Consider the following 13,466-nt stretch of genomic DNA (forward strand, 5'->3'; position numbering starts at 1 on the left):
ATTGCCTTCCCCTCTCCCCCCCCGCCCCATTTGCGGCGTCAGTGACAGGCAACTTGATACCTGACAGCTTTTTACCCAAAGTCGGCACAAACAAAGTGCATCATCAGCCAATGCCAGCAGCTGCATCTACAGACTCTAAAAGCCCAACCTGCTTGAATAAGTTTGAAATTGTGGCCTCCTTGGATGGTTGTTTGCTGAAATCCTGCTTCTGGTGTGTCGAGGAGTGATCCAAAATAAAACCGAATGCTGACTGTATAAAAATCCTATTAGCTCATACACAGAATGAGTTTCTGAAGATCATTTCCAGCTATTCACAGAATGGCCTTCAGAAACAAGATCTTTTGCTCATCCTGACAGGAGGCTATTCCATTTGCCAGGCTACATTCACAGGGGAATGTTGTACATCTGTTTATGTCTGGAAAAGTTTGTCCTCTTGAAGGACCATCTCTCCTTCGAATAATGAGAGAGGGGTTGAAGGCTTGTCAGCTGAGAAACGCATCAGATAATCAGATGCCCTGAATCAAGATGAGAGGCTAGCTTAGAGGACAGATCTCTGTGACAGATTCAAGAACTTCCAAAGAGCTCTGTCTCCCTCCAGTATACGTGTTAGGAGCATAACAATCTATCCAGATGAGACAGTTGTCCCAAGTACCAAAACATTGTGTCTTCACAGCTGGTCTTGGTTGAGCACTTTGGGATGATGAAACACCTGACCCATCTTGCTTCCTGCAGACATATCAACGGCTTCCAACTTGAGCTGCCATGAAACAACGGCTGATTTAAAAATTCACAAAACTGAGCCAGTAATTTGCTGAGAAGTGTTTCAATGAATCTATCGTACCAACCAGTGTTGATTTTCTAGCTGTTTGGGGACATGGCTACCACTTGGGGGGGGGGAGAGGAGGGGCAAAAAGGAATGCAACTAGCTTTGTCTGGTTGCCTAGGCAATAAAGGATCGCTGTGCAGACTGCAGCTGCTTCTGTCTGCAGACCAAAGAAGGAAGCTTTCAAGGGTAGGATGTTTACCATGACTCAGAGGCGCTTCCACAAGCCAAGCATTATTTGCACAGCAGATTGACAGTTGGAAAAAGGGAATTTGGAAAAAGATTGACAATTGGAAAAAGGCTGTCACTTTAGAGTTTGGTTTGGATTGGGCTAGAAAAATGCTATTGCTCTCGGATTTATGACAGTTGCTTTGTTTGGGGCAGTTGGGGCTGGCTTCTTAAGACTATTATGATTAGAGTAAACACACACACACACACACACACACACACACACACACAAGGATAACAGTACCTGGTTCATTTAGAATCTGCTTGTTTCCTAGTGGAGAAGTGATTACATACCAGTTATAGAAAATAATGGAAGATATCAGAATCTTCTGATTGCAGCTGTGATTAGGCAGCAACATTTTCATCCCTAAAACAAAAACATTTAGACAGCAAAGATGGAAGAGTTTATGCTCTAACTCAGGCCTTGTTTTATGCAAACAAATTTATTTGTCTAAGTATGCAAGCGTTAAAAAGATCCTGCCAACGTACAAATAAAACCCACTGTTTTTAATACAAAATAGTGTTTGTGAAGGGAGGGAGAACTGTGAGATCAGAGACCATGCATTGTGCGACATTCTCAGAGGGCAATGGGGCTTTGGCTCTGTCCTTGTGGGAAGAACGGCCAGGGTCATCTTCTGGACCCTTTCGAGTGTAGAACAGAGCCTTGCTACCATCCTCCGATTCAGAGAAGGGGTCTCCTATGGTCCCCTTGTTTCCCCACTCCTGTTGGAGCCAAACACTCCAGAGTAAAGGGAGTGCCCTTTAACAGCCAGCCAGCTCCTTTGAGGAGGCAGAGTTTACCATATTACAATCCTGCCACCCTATATAAGGCTTCAGTTTGAGTTAGACACATGCAGAAGAAATAGTCCACAATGCTGCTACAGTTAGGGAGCTCTCCAAGGTCCTGCAGGCCCTTTCGGTGTCTTGATCTCCTGCTGGGCCACCACTAGGAGACCTGAGTTCCTAGAACATGAAACACCACAGCTGAATGAGTGTGAGTACTGTGCCAAAAGCTGCCTTTCAATTTTTCAAAAGTTTTCTGCTGCTGTGAAAGAGGCTTCTGTTTTGCTGTTGTTTGCCTCATCGGAAGGGCAAAATAGATAATATTTATAATTTTGGTGGGTATAGGGTTGAGCTTATCTTCTCATTTCAAGGTAGCCATAGGTGGTGGGTGTATTATCTTTCCCTTAAACATTTCTTCAGCACACTGCAATCTCCCTGCACTTCCTTCTCCAGAAAAGCTCCACAGGAGGGAGAAACCTCATGATGTTTGAATTGAAGTGGGAGAGGCTGGCTCCCAGTACATTTCCGAGCACAATTCAAAGTGTTGGTGCTGACCTTTAAAGCCCTAAATGACCTTGGTCCAGTATACCTGAAGGAGGGTCTCCACCCCCATCGTTCTACCCAGACACTGAGGTCCAGCGCCGAGGGCCTTCTGGCGGTTCCCTCACTGTGAGAAGCCAAGTTACAGGGAACCAGGCAGAGGGCCTTCTCAGTAGTGGCACACACCCTGTAGAATGCCCTCCCACCAGATGTCAAAGAGAAGAACAACTACCAGACTTTTAGAAGACATCTGAAGGCAGCCCTGTTTAGGGAAGCTTTTAATGTTTAACATACCACTGTATTTTAATACTTTGTTGGAAGCCGCCCAGAGTGGGAAACCCAGCCAGGCGGGCAGGGTATAAATAATAAATTATTATTATTATTATTATTATTATTATTATTATTATTATTGAGATAAGTCAGCTTCCCGGTTTTGATTTTAAGAGAAGCCCTTCCTTTTACCTTTAAGGAAATATTTCCACATGGTTTACATTAAAAGCAAGGTTTGTTTCTGTTTTTAAAAACAGATGTCAGGTGCAAGGTAGGGAGTCTCTCGTGCTTAAAGAAAAGCGCAGCTAAGGATGTCATGGGGTTTTCAGGAAGGAGAGACAGTTGTAAAGGCTGCAGAATGCACAGGGCATATTTGTAAAATGAAAGGCACCCATGAAAACCACTTGTCTACCTCAAATCTAAGGTGTGTGAAACCAAAACCCCGATCCCACCTATAAGAATTTCACTCACATCTTGTCTTCTCTTCCCTTTGATTTCTTTTTTTAAATGCAAACTTCTTTTCATGTCCAAGAAGCTTTCCATCCACAAATCTGCTAGGTTTCATAGTTCATTAACACAATTAGATCCATTGTGGTGTAGTGGTTAAGAGCGGTAGTCTCGTAATCTGGGGAACCGGGTTCGCGTCTCTGCTCCTCCACATGCAGCTGCTGGGTGACCTTGGGCCAGTCACACTTCTTTGAAGTCTCTCAGCCCCACTCACCTCACAAAGTGTTTGTTGTGGGGGAGGAAGGGAAAGGAGAATGTTAGCCGCTTTGAGACTCCTTCGGGTAGTGATAAAGCGGGATATCAAATCCAAAGTCATTTGGGGCTTTGTGATTTGCAGGCAATTTAACAAGAGAGAGAGAGAGAGTATCCCACAATTTTTAGGCCACTCTTACTTCAAAGACATCTCTTCATTCAGACCAACAACACCCAAAATTCCACAAGTTTGCCATCTCTGTTCTAAGAAATAAACTAAAGCAGATTGGGTGGGTGTGTAGGGGATGGCTGACAGTCTGACGCAAAGAAAATTATGCAATCCTATGCTGCTTTGGTTAAACTGTGGAGAGAGCAAAGCAAGCATTTAAACACAGTGCTGTCATTTAGACATTTCTAAGACAGCAGGTGATGAAAAGCAGCACACACTTCCAAAACCTAACAATTAATCCTGTTTCAGCATTACACACATGAAACGTCAAGATTGGCACAAAGGGGCTGCAGGGCTTTTCCATTAACCCAATCTCATCATCACATGATACCCCCCAATGTGCCAAAAATGTTCCATTAACAATATTTGGTTCAGCCTTAGGAGCTGAAGAGATCCCAGCCAGGGGCAAGCATGGAGACGAGGCCCAATGGGACCTGTTTTGAATTGGAAATCTACTTCCATCAGTTTAAAATTTAGGTATGTAAATCCTGGTTGAGAATGTCTGTGCAAAGGTATTTGTCTTGACCTATACAGAATGTCCAGAAACTGTTGCATACATAAAAAAAAGTTCTCCCTCCCTCCCACGGCTTCTTCTATAGGCATAGATATTCTTTGGGGAAAGGGGTTATGTGTTCCCTGCACTGATGCAACATTGCAACTCATGAAACTGTACTATTGCAAAAGCCCTTGCACCAGATTTTGCTTTGCACACTAGAACCGAAGATCAAGCTAATAGTCATAATTGAATTTCAAATGCAGCCAGAAGGGTACTGAGATTAGGATCAGGAACCTGTGGAGAGGTTTTGTGCTGTTACATTGTTTTTGTTTTAAACATAAGAAACACATACTCCCTGTCTGGAAAGAGCTAACAAGTTAATTTAAAAAGAAAGGCACCATGCAAGCAACGTAATTGAGAAACACGAAGAGAAATGGAAAATTCAGCACAATTATAGGTTAATTGCCAGCTTCTGTTAAATCATTTGTTTCCCAGAATTGTTCTTGATTGTTTTGGTTACCTTCCGCATGATCTGAAACTTTAAAATCTTTCATAGAACTCATTCCTTATCTACTACCTGTTGTAGCCTGTGTTATTATTATTAAGAGGGTGTTTCAGAAATTTAACATACTGAATGAGCAGTGCACTCATTCTGACATTATCTCTGAAACCCCCCTCTCTATATATGTTTGCCCTATTGTGTATTATGTATCAGCAGAAAAAAATGCATTTTTTTGCAAATTTAATCCCAGATTCAGGTAGATTTGATGCAAAAAAGTATTGCAATAAAAATAAGCTCTACTTGGGCATTCAACTCTATGTGCATTGGCTTCCCCCCAGATGTGGTATGCAGGGTTACATCAGCCTATGCACATCCAACATGTTTCTGACTGATCTGATGCTGTACTGCTCTGTGATATTTTTATTCACATATTTTGAATGCCCAGTTAAGGCTAGGGTCTTTGAAATATCAGTGGCTGGCTACAATCATTGACACATACTGTATTATGTTATTCGTTGGTGAAAACAACATGCAAAGAAATGCATTATATTGGGGAAAATCACTTTGCAAGGTGTGTGTAGTACACAAAACTGCATATAAAAATGTGTATGTTAAGAGAAATTTGTATGAATATGTCAAATTTTCACGAGGCCTTTAAAGTACACACACACACACACAAGTGATATGGAAATGAGGAGGACCAAAGACTGGGAAAATGAGAAACTGAGAGAATCAGATATTGACCAGTTTATCTATTCCTACAATCAGCCTAATTCCTTACCCTGTCCACTGCCACTGCTATACAACCAATGGTAGGGTATGACTGTCAAAATACAGTGCAATTTCTGAAAGCAAGTTTAAGCTGATTAAAGTGCATTCTATTGATTTATGCAGCTGTCAGCCAGGTTTGTCTGCACACACACACACACACACACACACACAAACCCACCCTCATTTTGCTGAGATATTCAGAAGTATGCCAGGATTGCGACTGCATTGTGTGTGACAGTAAATCAAGACAGCAGGACAAGCCTGTGATGCCGCCTTATTCTGAGATGGCCTTGCTCCATCTAACCTGGTCTTGACTGTTCTGACTAGTAGTGGCCTTTCCCATCTGCTTGATACTTTTAATTGGAGGTGCCAAGGACTGAATCAGGCTTGGATTTTACCGCATGGAAAGAATGTGCTCTGCTCCTGAGATGTGGCTCCTCCCCTCCGATGATGCCAACTCTTGATTCTGGGAAATGAGGTGGTGATAAAACCTCACCCAGGAGGATTGGGTTACATCCATGAGAGTCGAATGACGGCTGAGTGTTAAATTGTTGGGGATTGAGTTGCAAATTAATTCTGAGCAAGCAGCTCACTGGGGTTAGGGGACTGGGGTTTTGATATTGTTAGTGTGTGTGGAATGCGATGACACTGGACTCTATCCCCTTGGGTCTGCCAGGTGAGACCCAGTGAAGAAGCTGACCTGGTATTCTGAGAACCAACTATTGCAAAATACCTAACACCAGGGCGTATTGTTACTGCCATGTGAATTTTGCCTAGAATCAGATATTTGCAGCGCACCGAAAATCATCAAAGAGAGCTCAGCAGCAGAACCCATTGCTAACCTTCAAAATCTCAGTGCAGTTCCTTTATTTTAGGAACGTTGCCAGTGTGCTTATCTTTCTGAAACATGCAGCGTAGCACTTCCTTTCCCCTATATATTTTGCCAAAGAGACAGCAGCACCTAAATCATTGGAAGTATTTGTCACAAGGCACTGCACTCGTGAAAGATTCATTCTGTATTTGGAACCTGACCAACTGGCATCTCACCCAGTTGAGGAAGTGTCAGGATTAAGCCACCAGGCTGCCATTTTTTGACCCTTTCTGCTTTGGCGCCTCGAGCGCACATGCTGCCTGTGGCAAATAAATGCCAGCTGGAACTACTGGGTAAAAGTTATGGGGCAAACTGGCAGGTTTTGTATTAGAAATCCCAATTTCTCAAGTGCTGACATGCTGGGGCTGAGGCTGCTGCTATTGCTGCCTTGCTGCCTATTGCTCTTGTTTCCAGGATAACCCTCTATCTACCCTGGCTGATTAACTAAATCTACTTCTATGGAAACAGTGTTTCCGTGCGCTGCTCTGGTTCGCCAGAAGATGCTTAGTCATGCTGGCTACATGACCCGGAAGCTGTACGCCGGCTCCCTCGGCCAATAAAGCGAGATGAGCACCGCAACCCCAGAGTCGGTCACGACTGGACCTAATGGTCAGGGGTCCCTTTACCTTTACTTCTATGGAAAAGCTAAAACAGATATCTAAGGGCCTGGGGTGGGGTGGGGAAGTGGAAGACATGGAGTGGCATTCCAGAAGAAGAAAAAACACTGTGCAACTTGCTGGGTTTTTTAATATATATATATATATATATAGAGAGAGAGAGAGAGAGAGAGAGAGAAAGAGAGAGAGAGAGTCAGCATCATGTGGGTAGCTTCTCTTTCTATTCATTTATTAGTTTTCACTGGCAGTGAGAGAGGTTGGGGGGCCCCCCAGGGCATGGCTGATTATTGCGTTCAGTCGACTGCGGTGAGTTTTGTTTGCATTTGTGAGGGGGAGGGTTTGTTAGGTCAAATTAACCATATCCATTCACATGCTGTCGGTGGGTTCTCGTTGTTGTCTTGTTGGGCTGTATGTGTAATGAAGGGGAGCCACACCAGGGTGAAGGCGTCTTCTTTTATTTGTCCCCGTGCTTGTTTCAGTTTGTTGGTTAGCTTCTCTAGTCAGGCTGTCTCCCACAGAGTTTGCTAGTCCAGTGTCTAGTTATGATGCTCCTGGCTGCTGAGAGTAGGTGGCTTGTGAGTTCTTCGTAGTGTGAATGTGTGCTATTGTCTTGGAAAATATTCGATAGGGCCAGTTCTGGGGTGGCTTAAAGTACCTATTTGTTATTTTGCATTTTTTTTTGTAGGACTGATATCCAAAAGGGTCAGATGTGGTGAGAGGTGGGCCCACAAGGGACAAAAGTTCAATGAAGCCCTACCCTCCCAGCCCCACACTCCGGCCTGCTCCCTGAAAATACAATCAAGCAGGGATGGTGCCTCCTTCATTTCTTGAGGCCAAAACAGTGTTACTTCTTTGCCTCAAACACAGTGATTTAAGCATCTGAGATAGAACCCAGACCCGCCACTCTGACCCATGTAATATTCTGATGCCATCACCGTATGATAAAAATAAACCCACTGTCAAAATGTGCACTTTAAAATGCATCCAGTATGTGAAACTATTTATTCTGAGGATTCAGTAGGCCTGCCGTTTACCAATTAGGGAAGAAATGCTGTCTGGCATTTTCCTGGCCCTCATCAGAAGCCCCTTCAATTTGGTACATTAGGCCACAACATCTGGGGACTGAGGTGCTACCGCCTTTGCATCGTATTCTACTAGAGGTAGAGAGGCATAATAAAAAGGAGAGTGTAAGAGGTCATGTTTCTACACTTTAGCATAATGAGGTAATTTAATGGAGTGCTAATGGCGACAGCTCTCTCCTGCCTTTGCTAAGCTGTTGTTTTAGCAGCGTAGGCTGAGAGGAAATTGAGAGGCTGATAGAGTGGCATTCTATATTGTCTTAACTTTATTACAATTCATTGTGCGTCTGTGGCGCATGCGTGTCTTAGACCTGCCACATCCCAGCTGTCCTCACACTGCTGGGGCAATACATATTGTGAGGCACAGAACAGCATGTTCTCTAAATTGCCCTACTCTTGGGAAACCTTTCCCATGTTCAGGCTGTGAACACACCATACATTCAAAGTGCATTCCTACACCAAGCAACAACAGGGAAACTGTAGTTTACCCCTCAAAGAGCTACAATTACTAGCACCCTAAATAAACTACAATTCCCATAAGGGGAAGGACTGTGCTTAAAGAGATAATGTGTGCAGAAGCTGATTTTGTTTGACTAAATGGTACTGGGTTTTCTTTTGTTTCGATCTAAGACAGGATTATTTGAGTTGCAAACCCTGCAAATCAAACATTTCGGCCTGCCCACCCAGGCTTGCTCTTCTCTCTCTCTTCTGAGGAAGCTGTCTCAGGAAGTGAAACCATTGACCTATCAAGCTATTGCCTATGCCAACCTTCCTCAGCCTGGTGTCCTCCCAAGCTTGTGGACTACAACTCCCATCATTCATTTTTTTTAAATTAATTTTTTTATTAGATTTTCATAACTTTAACTGATTAATTTCAAAATTCAAATTTGTTATACATTTCTCTTATGATTTGACATTCCACCTTTCTTTCCATGCTGTTTTTACACCCATCCCTTTAAACCCATCTTTCACCTAGTACATAAAGGTAAAGGGACCCCTGACCGTTAGGTCCAGTCGTGACCGACTCTGGGGCTGCGGCACTCATCTCGCTTTATTGGCCGAGGGAGTCGGCGTACAGCTTCCGGGTCATGTGGCCAGCATGACTAAGCTGCTTCTGGCAAACCAGAGCAGCGCACGGAAACACCGTTTACCTTCCTGCCGGAGTGGTACCTGTTTATCTACTTGCACTTTGACGTGCTTTCGAACTGCTAGGGTGGCAGGAGCAGGGAGTGAGCAACCGGAGCTCACTCCATCACGGGGATTCGAACCGCCAACCTTCTGATTGGCAAGTCCTAGGCTCAGTGGTTTAACCCACAGCGCCACCTGCGTCCCTCCATCTAATACATATTCCACTATTATAGCACATATTGTATCTAATACATCTAATACATCTTCCTTTATTTCATATACTATCATTTTCTTCTCATTGCTCAAATCCTGCCCACGATTTCATTTGATTATATATATTTTTCTTCAGATAATCCAAAAGAAGGCTCCCTCTCTTCCATAAATTGTCCATTGTATTGATCTCTTATTTTCACCGTTAACTTTGCCAGTTCCGAATAGTCCTTTAATTTTAGGAGCCATTCTTCTTCTTGACCACTAACCATGCTGTCTGAGGCTGATGGGAGGTGGAGCTCATCTGGAGGGTGGCTGGTTGGAGAAAGCTGATCTATACTGACCACCACCAGCATTTAAGGGTTTCACATAGAAGTCTTTTCCAGCCCTGCTTGAAGAAATGCAGAACTGGGAGTTTGGGCATGCAAAGCAGGTGCTTTCCCTCTTCGGTACAGTCTTTCTGTGTAAGGGAACTCTGTACCTTAGAAAAGACCCACAAGTGAATGGTGAACAGTCCAGTCATGGCTTCCTTATACCATTGGTCAGGGGTGCTGGAAAAACATGGCCTCAAGCTGTGGCTCAGAGGTAGGGAATCTGCCTTGCATGTAGAATATGGGTAGGCAAACTAAGGCCCTGGGGCCGGATCCTGACGGTCTGGGAATCAGCATGTTTTTACATGAGTAGAATGTAATTTGTTCTGGGTTATTTGTGGGGCATGCCTGGTTGGAATTCCTGTTCTATAATTGCAGTCATGGGATTTTTGTCTATCACATGACGGTGATATGTTTTGTCTCCACAGAGTGGGAAGTGACGGAGACAGGGTGTTTGTGTTACTGTGTTCCGTGAAGTTGGACTGTTGTCCTTTGTTCTTTTTTTCTTTGCTGTCTGATGCTAGAGAGAGAGGGAGCCATGTTGCAGTGCTCCATGTGTTTATATGTAAATAAAGTAGATTAGCCAAAACGCTGAGTTGCTGAGGTCTGTTACGCGAGCTGCGAAGACTCTGCGGATCTCTAAGTGTGCCCGTGTCGGTTGGCATCGGTCGCTGTGATGTTCGGGCTGAAGAAAGCTTTTGAAGCTCCCGAACGATTGACCAGGAGGGAGAGAACATGCCAGTCGGGCATGTGTCTCTACCAAGGTCCTACTCGAGTGTAGGCTGAACTCCTGACAGTTTTTACATGAGTAGAATGTATGCTAATGCATCTCTGGGTTATTTGTGGGGCATAGGAATTCATTCATATTTTTTTTCCAAAATATAGTCCGGCCCCCCACAAGGTCTGAGGGACAGTGGACCAGCCCCATGCTGAAAAAGTTTGCTGACCCCTGAGGTCACAGGTTCAATCTCTGGCATCACCAATGATCTGATTTATAAGGCAACTGCCTATGTACCTGTGTGATATCATTGGAAATTACAGTCCCAGAGTAACATGGCACAGACCAGGTGCATCAACTCTTTGGGGCAGAGGTGTCTTCGCCCTCCCCCCTCCTAACAACTGTTAGGAGGGGGCCAGGCCCCCTCAGTGTTGATGGGGTGGAGAAGTCTGAACACAGAGCCAAGCACGGGGAAAAGCTTCAGTAGCCGGCTCCTCCTGAACGCGAGAGAAGAGGAGCTGCTGACCATTGAAGCTCCGCACTTGGCCTCCTCCCGATGATGCAACATCACATGCATGGCGAGCAACACACACATGATGTCACACATGTGCAGCGTGTGCCAGGCCCCCTCCATCTTGGGCACAAGTTGGCTCCTCTGGCACAGAAAGAATGGTGTAGGAAACCTCCCAACGTAGGTTTGTGTTGAATTTTTCAGCTTTCGGATTCCAAGAATGAGGGGTGCTAAAACATTTGTAACATGACTTGAGGATTCAAAAGATTTTTTTGGGGTTAAATTAATATAATTTTGTTTTGCCTGGAAGGTAAAATGTGTAGAAATACGGTACATAGAAATAATTAAAAATGATTGCTAAGTACTTGATTATTTGTTTATTTATTTAACTTTACCTGACAGAAGGTAGAATTAAAATTTCTTGGTTTTCTGAAAGCAGATTGTGTGCTTCTTCATCAAATGTAGACTTGCCAAGCTAAATGTTGTCCAGTCACCAAGGTAATGGCAGATTTGAATTCCTCATACCCCAAAACATATTTTATGACCTCTCACTGAAATTGGCACCCCCTAAAATGACATGCCCTACGATGCAACAAACAATATTTTGCTGAGACTTTATCTCCATGAACCAATATTAAAATGCACGCACCCAAAGCAGAGATGAGATCAGTAGGAAATGAGGGGAACGATAAAAGTGTGAAGTATTTGAACCTTGTCAGTCACTTACTGCAGATAAGAACAAGAAAACGAGGAAGGATAATGAAATAGTGAGGGTGTTCGGGCCTGAAATTGTAAGTCAAGGTATATAAAGTTTATTCCCAGCTCCAACTCTAGCAGAATGCTATATTGGTAATGATGATATTAAGGTTTTTATGTCATTACTAGCAAACAGAAATGTTGAGACAAAGATTATTTCCGCAGACTACAAAGGCAAACAGCGAGGCATGACTAGGCGTAGAGGTTCAGCAAAGGTAAACACACATCATTTGGCAAAGATGCGCCAGTGATATGAATTCAATGTGTATCTTTTTGAAGGCACACTAGACTCCAGATTGGGTGACCAGTCAAATCCAGCTAAACGTGAAGCTAAATTCATCCACTGAATCTTCACAAAGGCAGGTTTGGAATGCAACCACGGTGGCGACTTGAATTACTACTTTGGGAAGGAAATCTATATTCCGTGCACCCCTTTTCAACAGTGCTCAGTTTTTGTTCCTTATTTTTTGAAGCAGCAAGGTTACAATGGTGCCTAAGGGTTTTTTTTGTCCGTGAGGAAAAGAAATGTCACTTCAGGTAGGGTTCCGAATTGCATGCATCACAGAGTTAAAGAAAAAGACCTGTTCTTTCCTGAGGCAAACAAACAAGTTTTAGATGGCTTTGTGATGCCTGAGAAAATATGACGTGGGACTCCTCCCCACCTTCCCCCATTCTGCTTCACTGTAAAATGTGGTGTTATATACCGTATTTTTTGCACCATAACACTCACTTTTTTCCTTCTAGAAAGTAAGGGGAAATGTCTGTGCGTGTTATGGAGGAAATGCCTACGGGTGGCATGCCTACGGATTTTCCTCCTCTAAAAACTACGTGCATGCTATGGTGGGGTGCGTGTTATAGAGTGAAAAATACGGTATACCTAGAGAGAGAGGCGTCAGGGTGGTAGGGAAAGAGAAGAGGCAGAGAGAGGCAACCACATATCTCTTAGGATACCAGTTTCAGTGAACAGAAATCTGTGGGAAATGCAATTTTGGAAACGCGGCATTTCTCTCAGATTTCTGTTCACTGGAATTGTGACCTGCCACTTTTGTTGCTATTTTGTGTTCAGATGCATGGGTGCACAGATACACAAACGCACAACTGTCCCCTTTCCTTACCAGCAGATAGGATGGACCAAGGGAAAAAAATGCATTGCCGAAACAGGGGACAAAAGAGGATGCAGATCTGCATAAAATTTCCATGTGTAAATTGTCTGTGTGGTGATACTGCCCCATCTTAAATGATCTCCAATTTCATCCTCTAGAACAGTGGTATCAATAGTGCTACCCCACTGGTGAAGGAAGCAGGAAGCCCATAGCAGACCTGCAAGTTTCCAGATTCAAGTCCCACAGCATCTGATGTAGAAGTCTTTGCAGAGCAAGTAATATAAACGCAGAAGTTTTTCCTGTGTGTTCGCACACACAGCAGGTTCAGAATTGCTCATCTTATAATGTGTTACCCCTTAATTATATATCTTTCTAGTCCACTGCTGAGGAACAATGAGTGGATTTTCTTTCTTTCTTTCTTTGAAAAATAACCAGTAGTTTGGCAGAAGGGGGAAAAATATTTGAATGTTTTCCCACATGCTGGAGTACAAATTGCTCTCACTAGGACCTGACTTTGCATTAAGTAGTAAAACGTGACAGGCTGTGTACTCAGCTGAATACCTTTTCACCTCAGGAAGAGAACAGCAGAGAACAAAGGGAAATTAGAAAAAGAAGGGCAGGCATCTGTGTTCAGTGGTTCAACCTGTATCTTTAGCAAAGCGTCTTCTTTATCCAGTAGAAATACAACCTTTAGCTCTCAATTAGAAATGTAAACCATCTTTCAAAGGAGCGTTACAATTTAAACTGCTGGCTGAAGTTGA

At 43.6% G+C, this 13,466-nt stretch overlaps 1 protein-coding gene across 3 annotated transcripts in view; it reads left to right on the plus strand.

Annotated features, from left to right (window-relative positions):
* PLPPR1 (phospholipid phosphatase related 1) overlaps window positions 1-13,466 on the plus strand; it is a 164,684-nt gene that overhangs the window by 25,205 nt on the left and 126,013 nt on the right. The window lies entirely within an intron of this gene.

The sequence above is a fragment of the Podarcis liolepis genome (assembly GCF_965112155.1).
Source record: "Podarcis liolepis genome assembly, chromosome: 17".
Taxonomy (NCBI): Eukaryota; Metazoa; Chordata; class Lepidosauria; order Squamata; family Lacertidae; genus Podarcis; species Podarcis liolepis.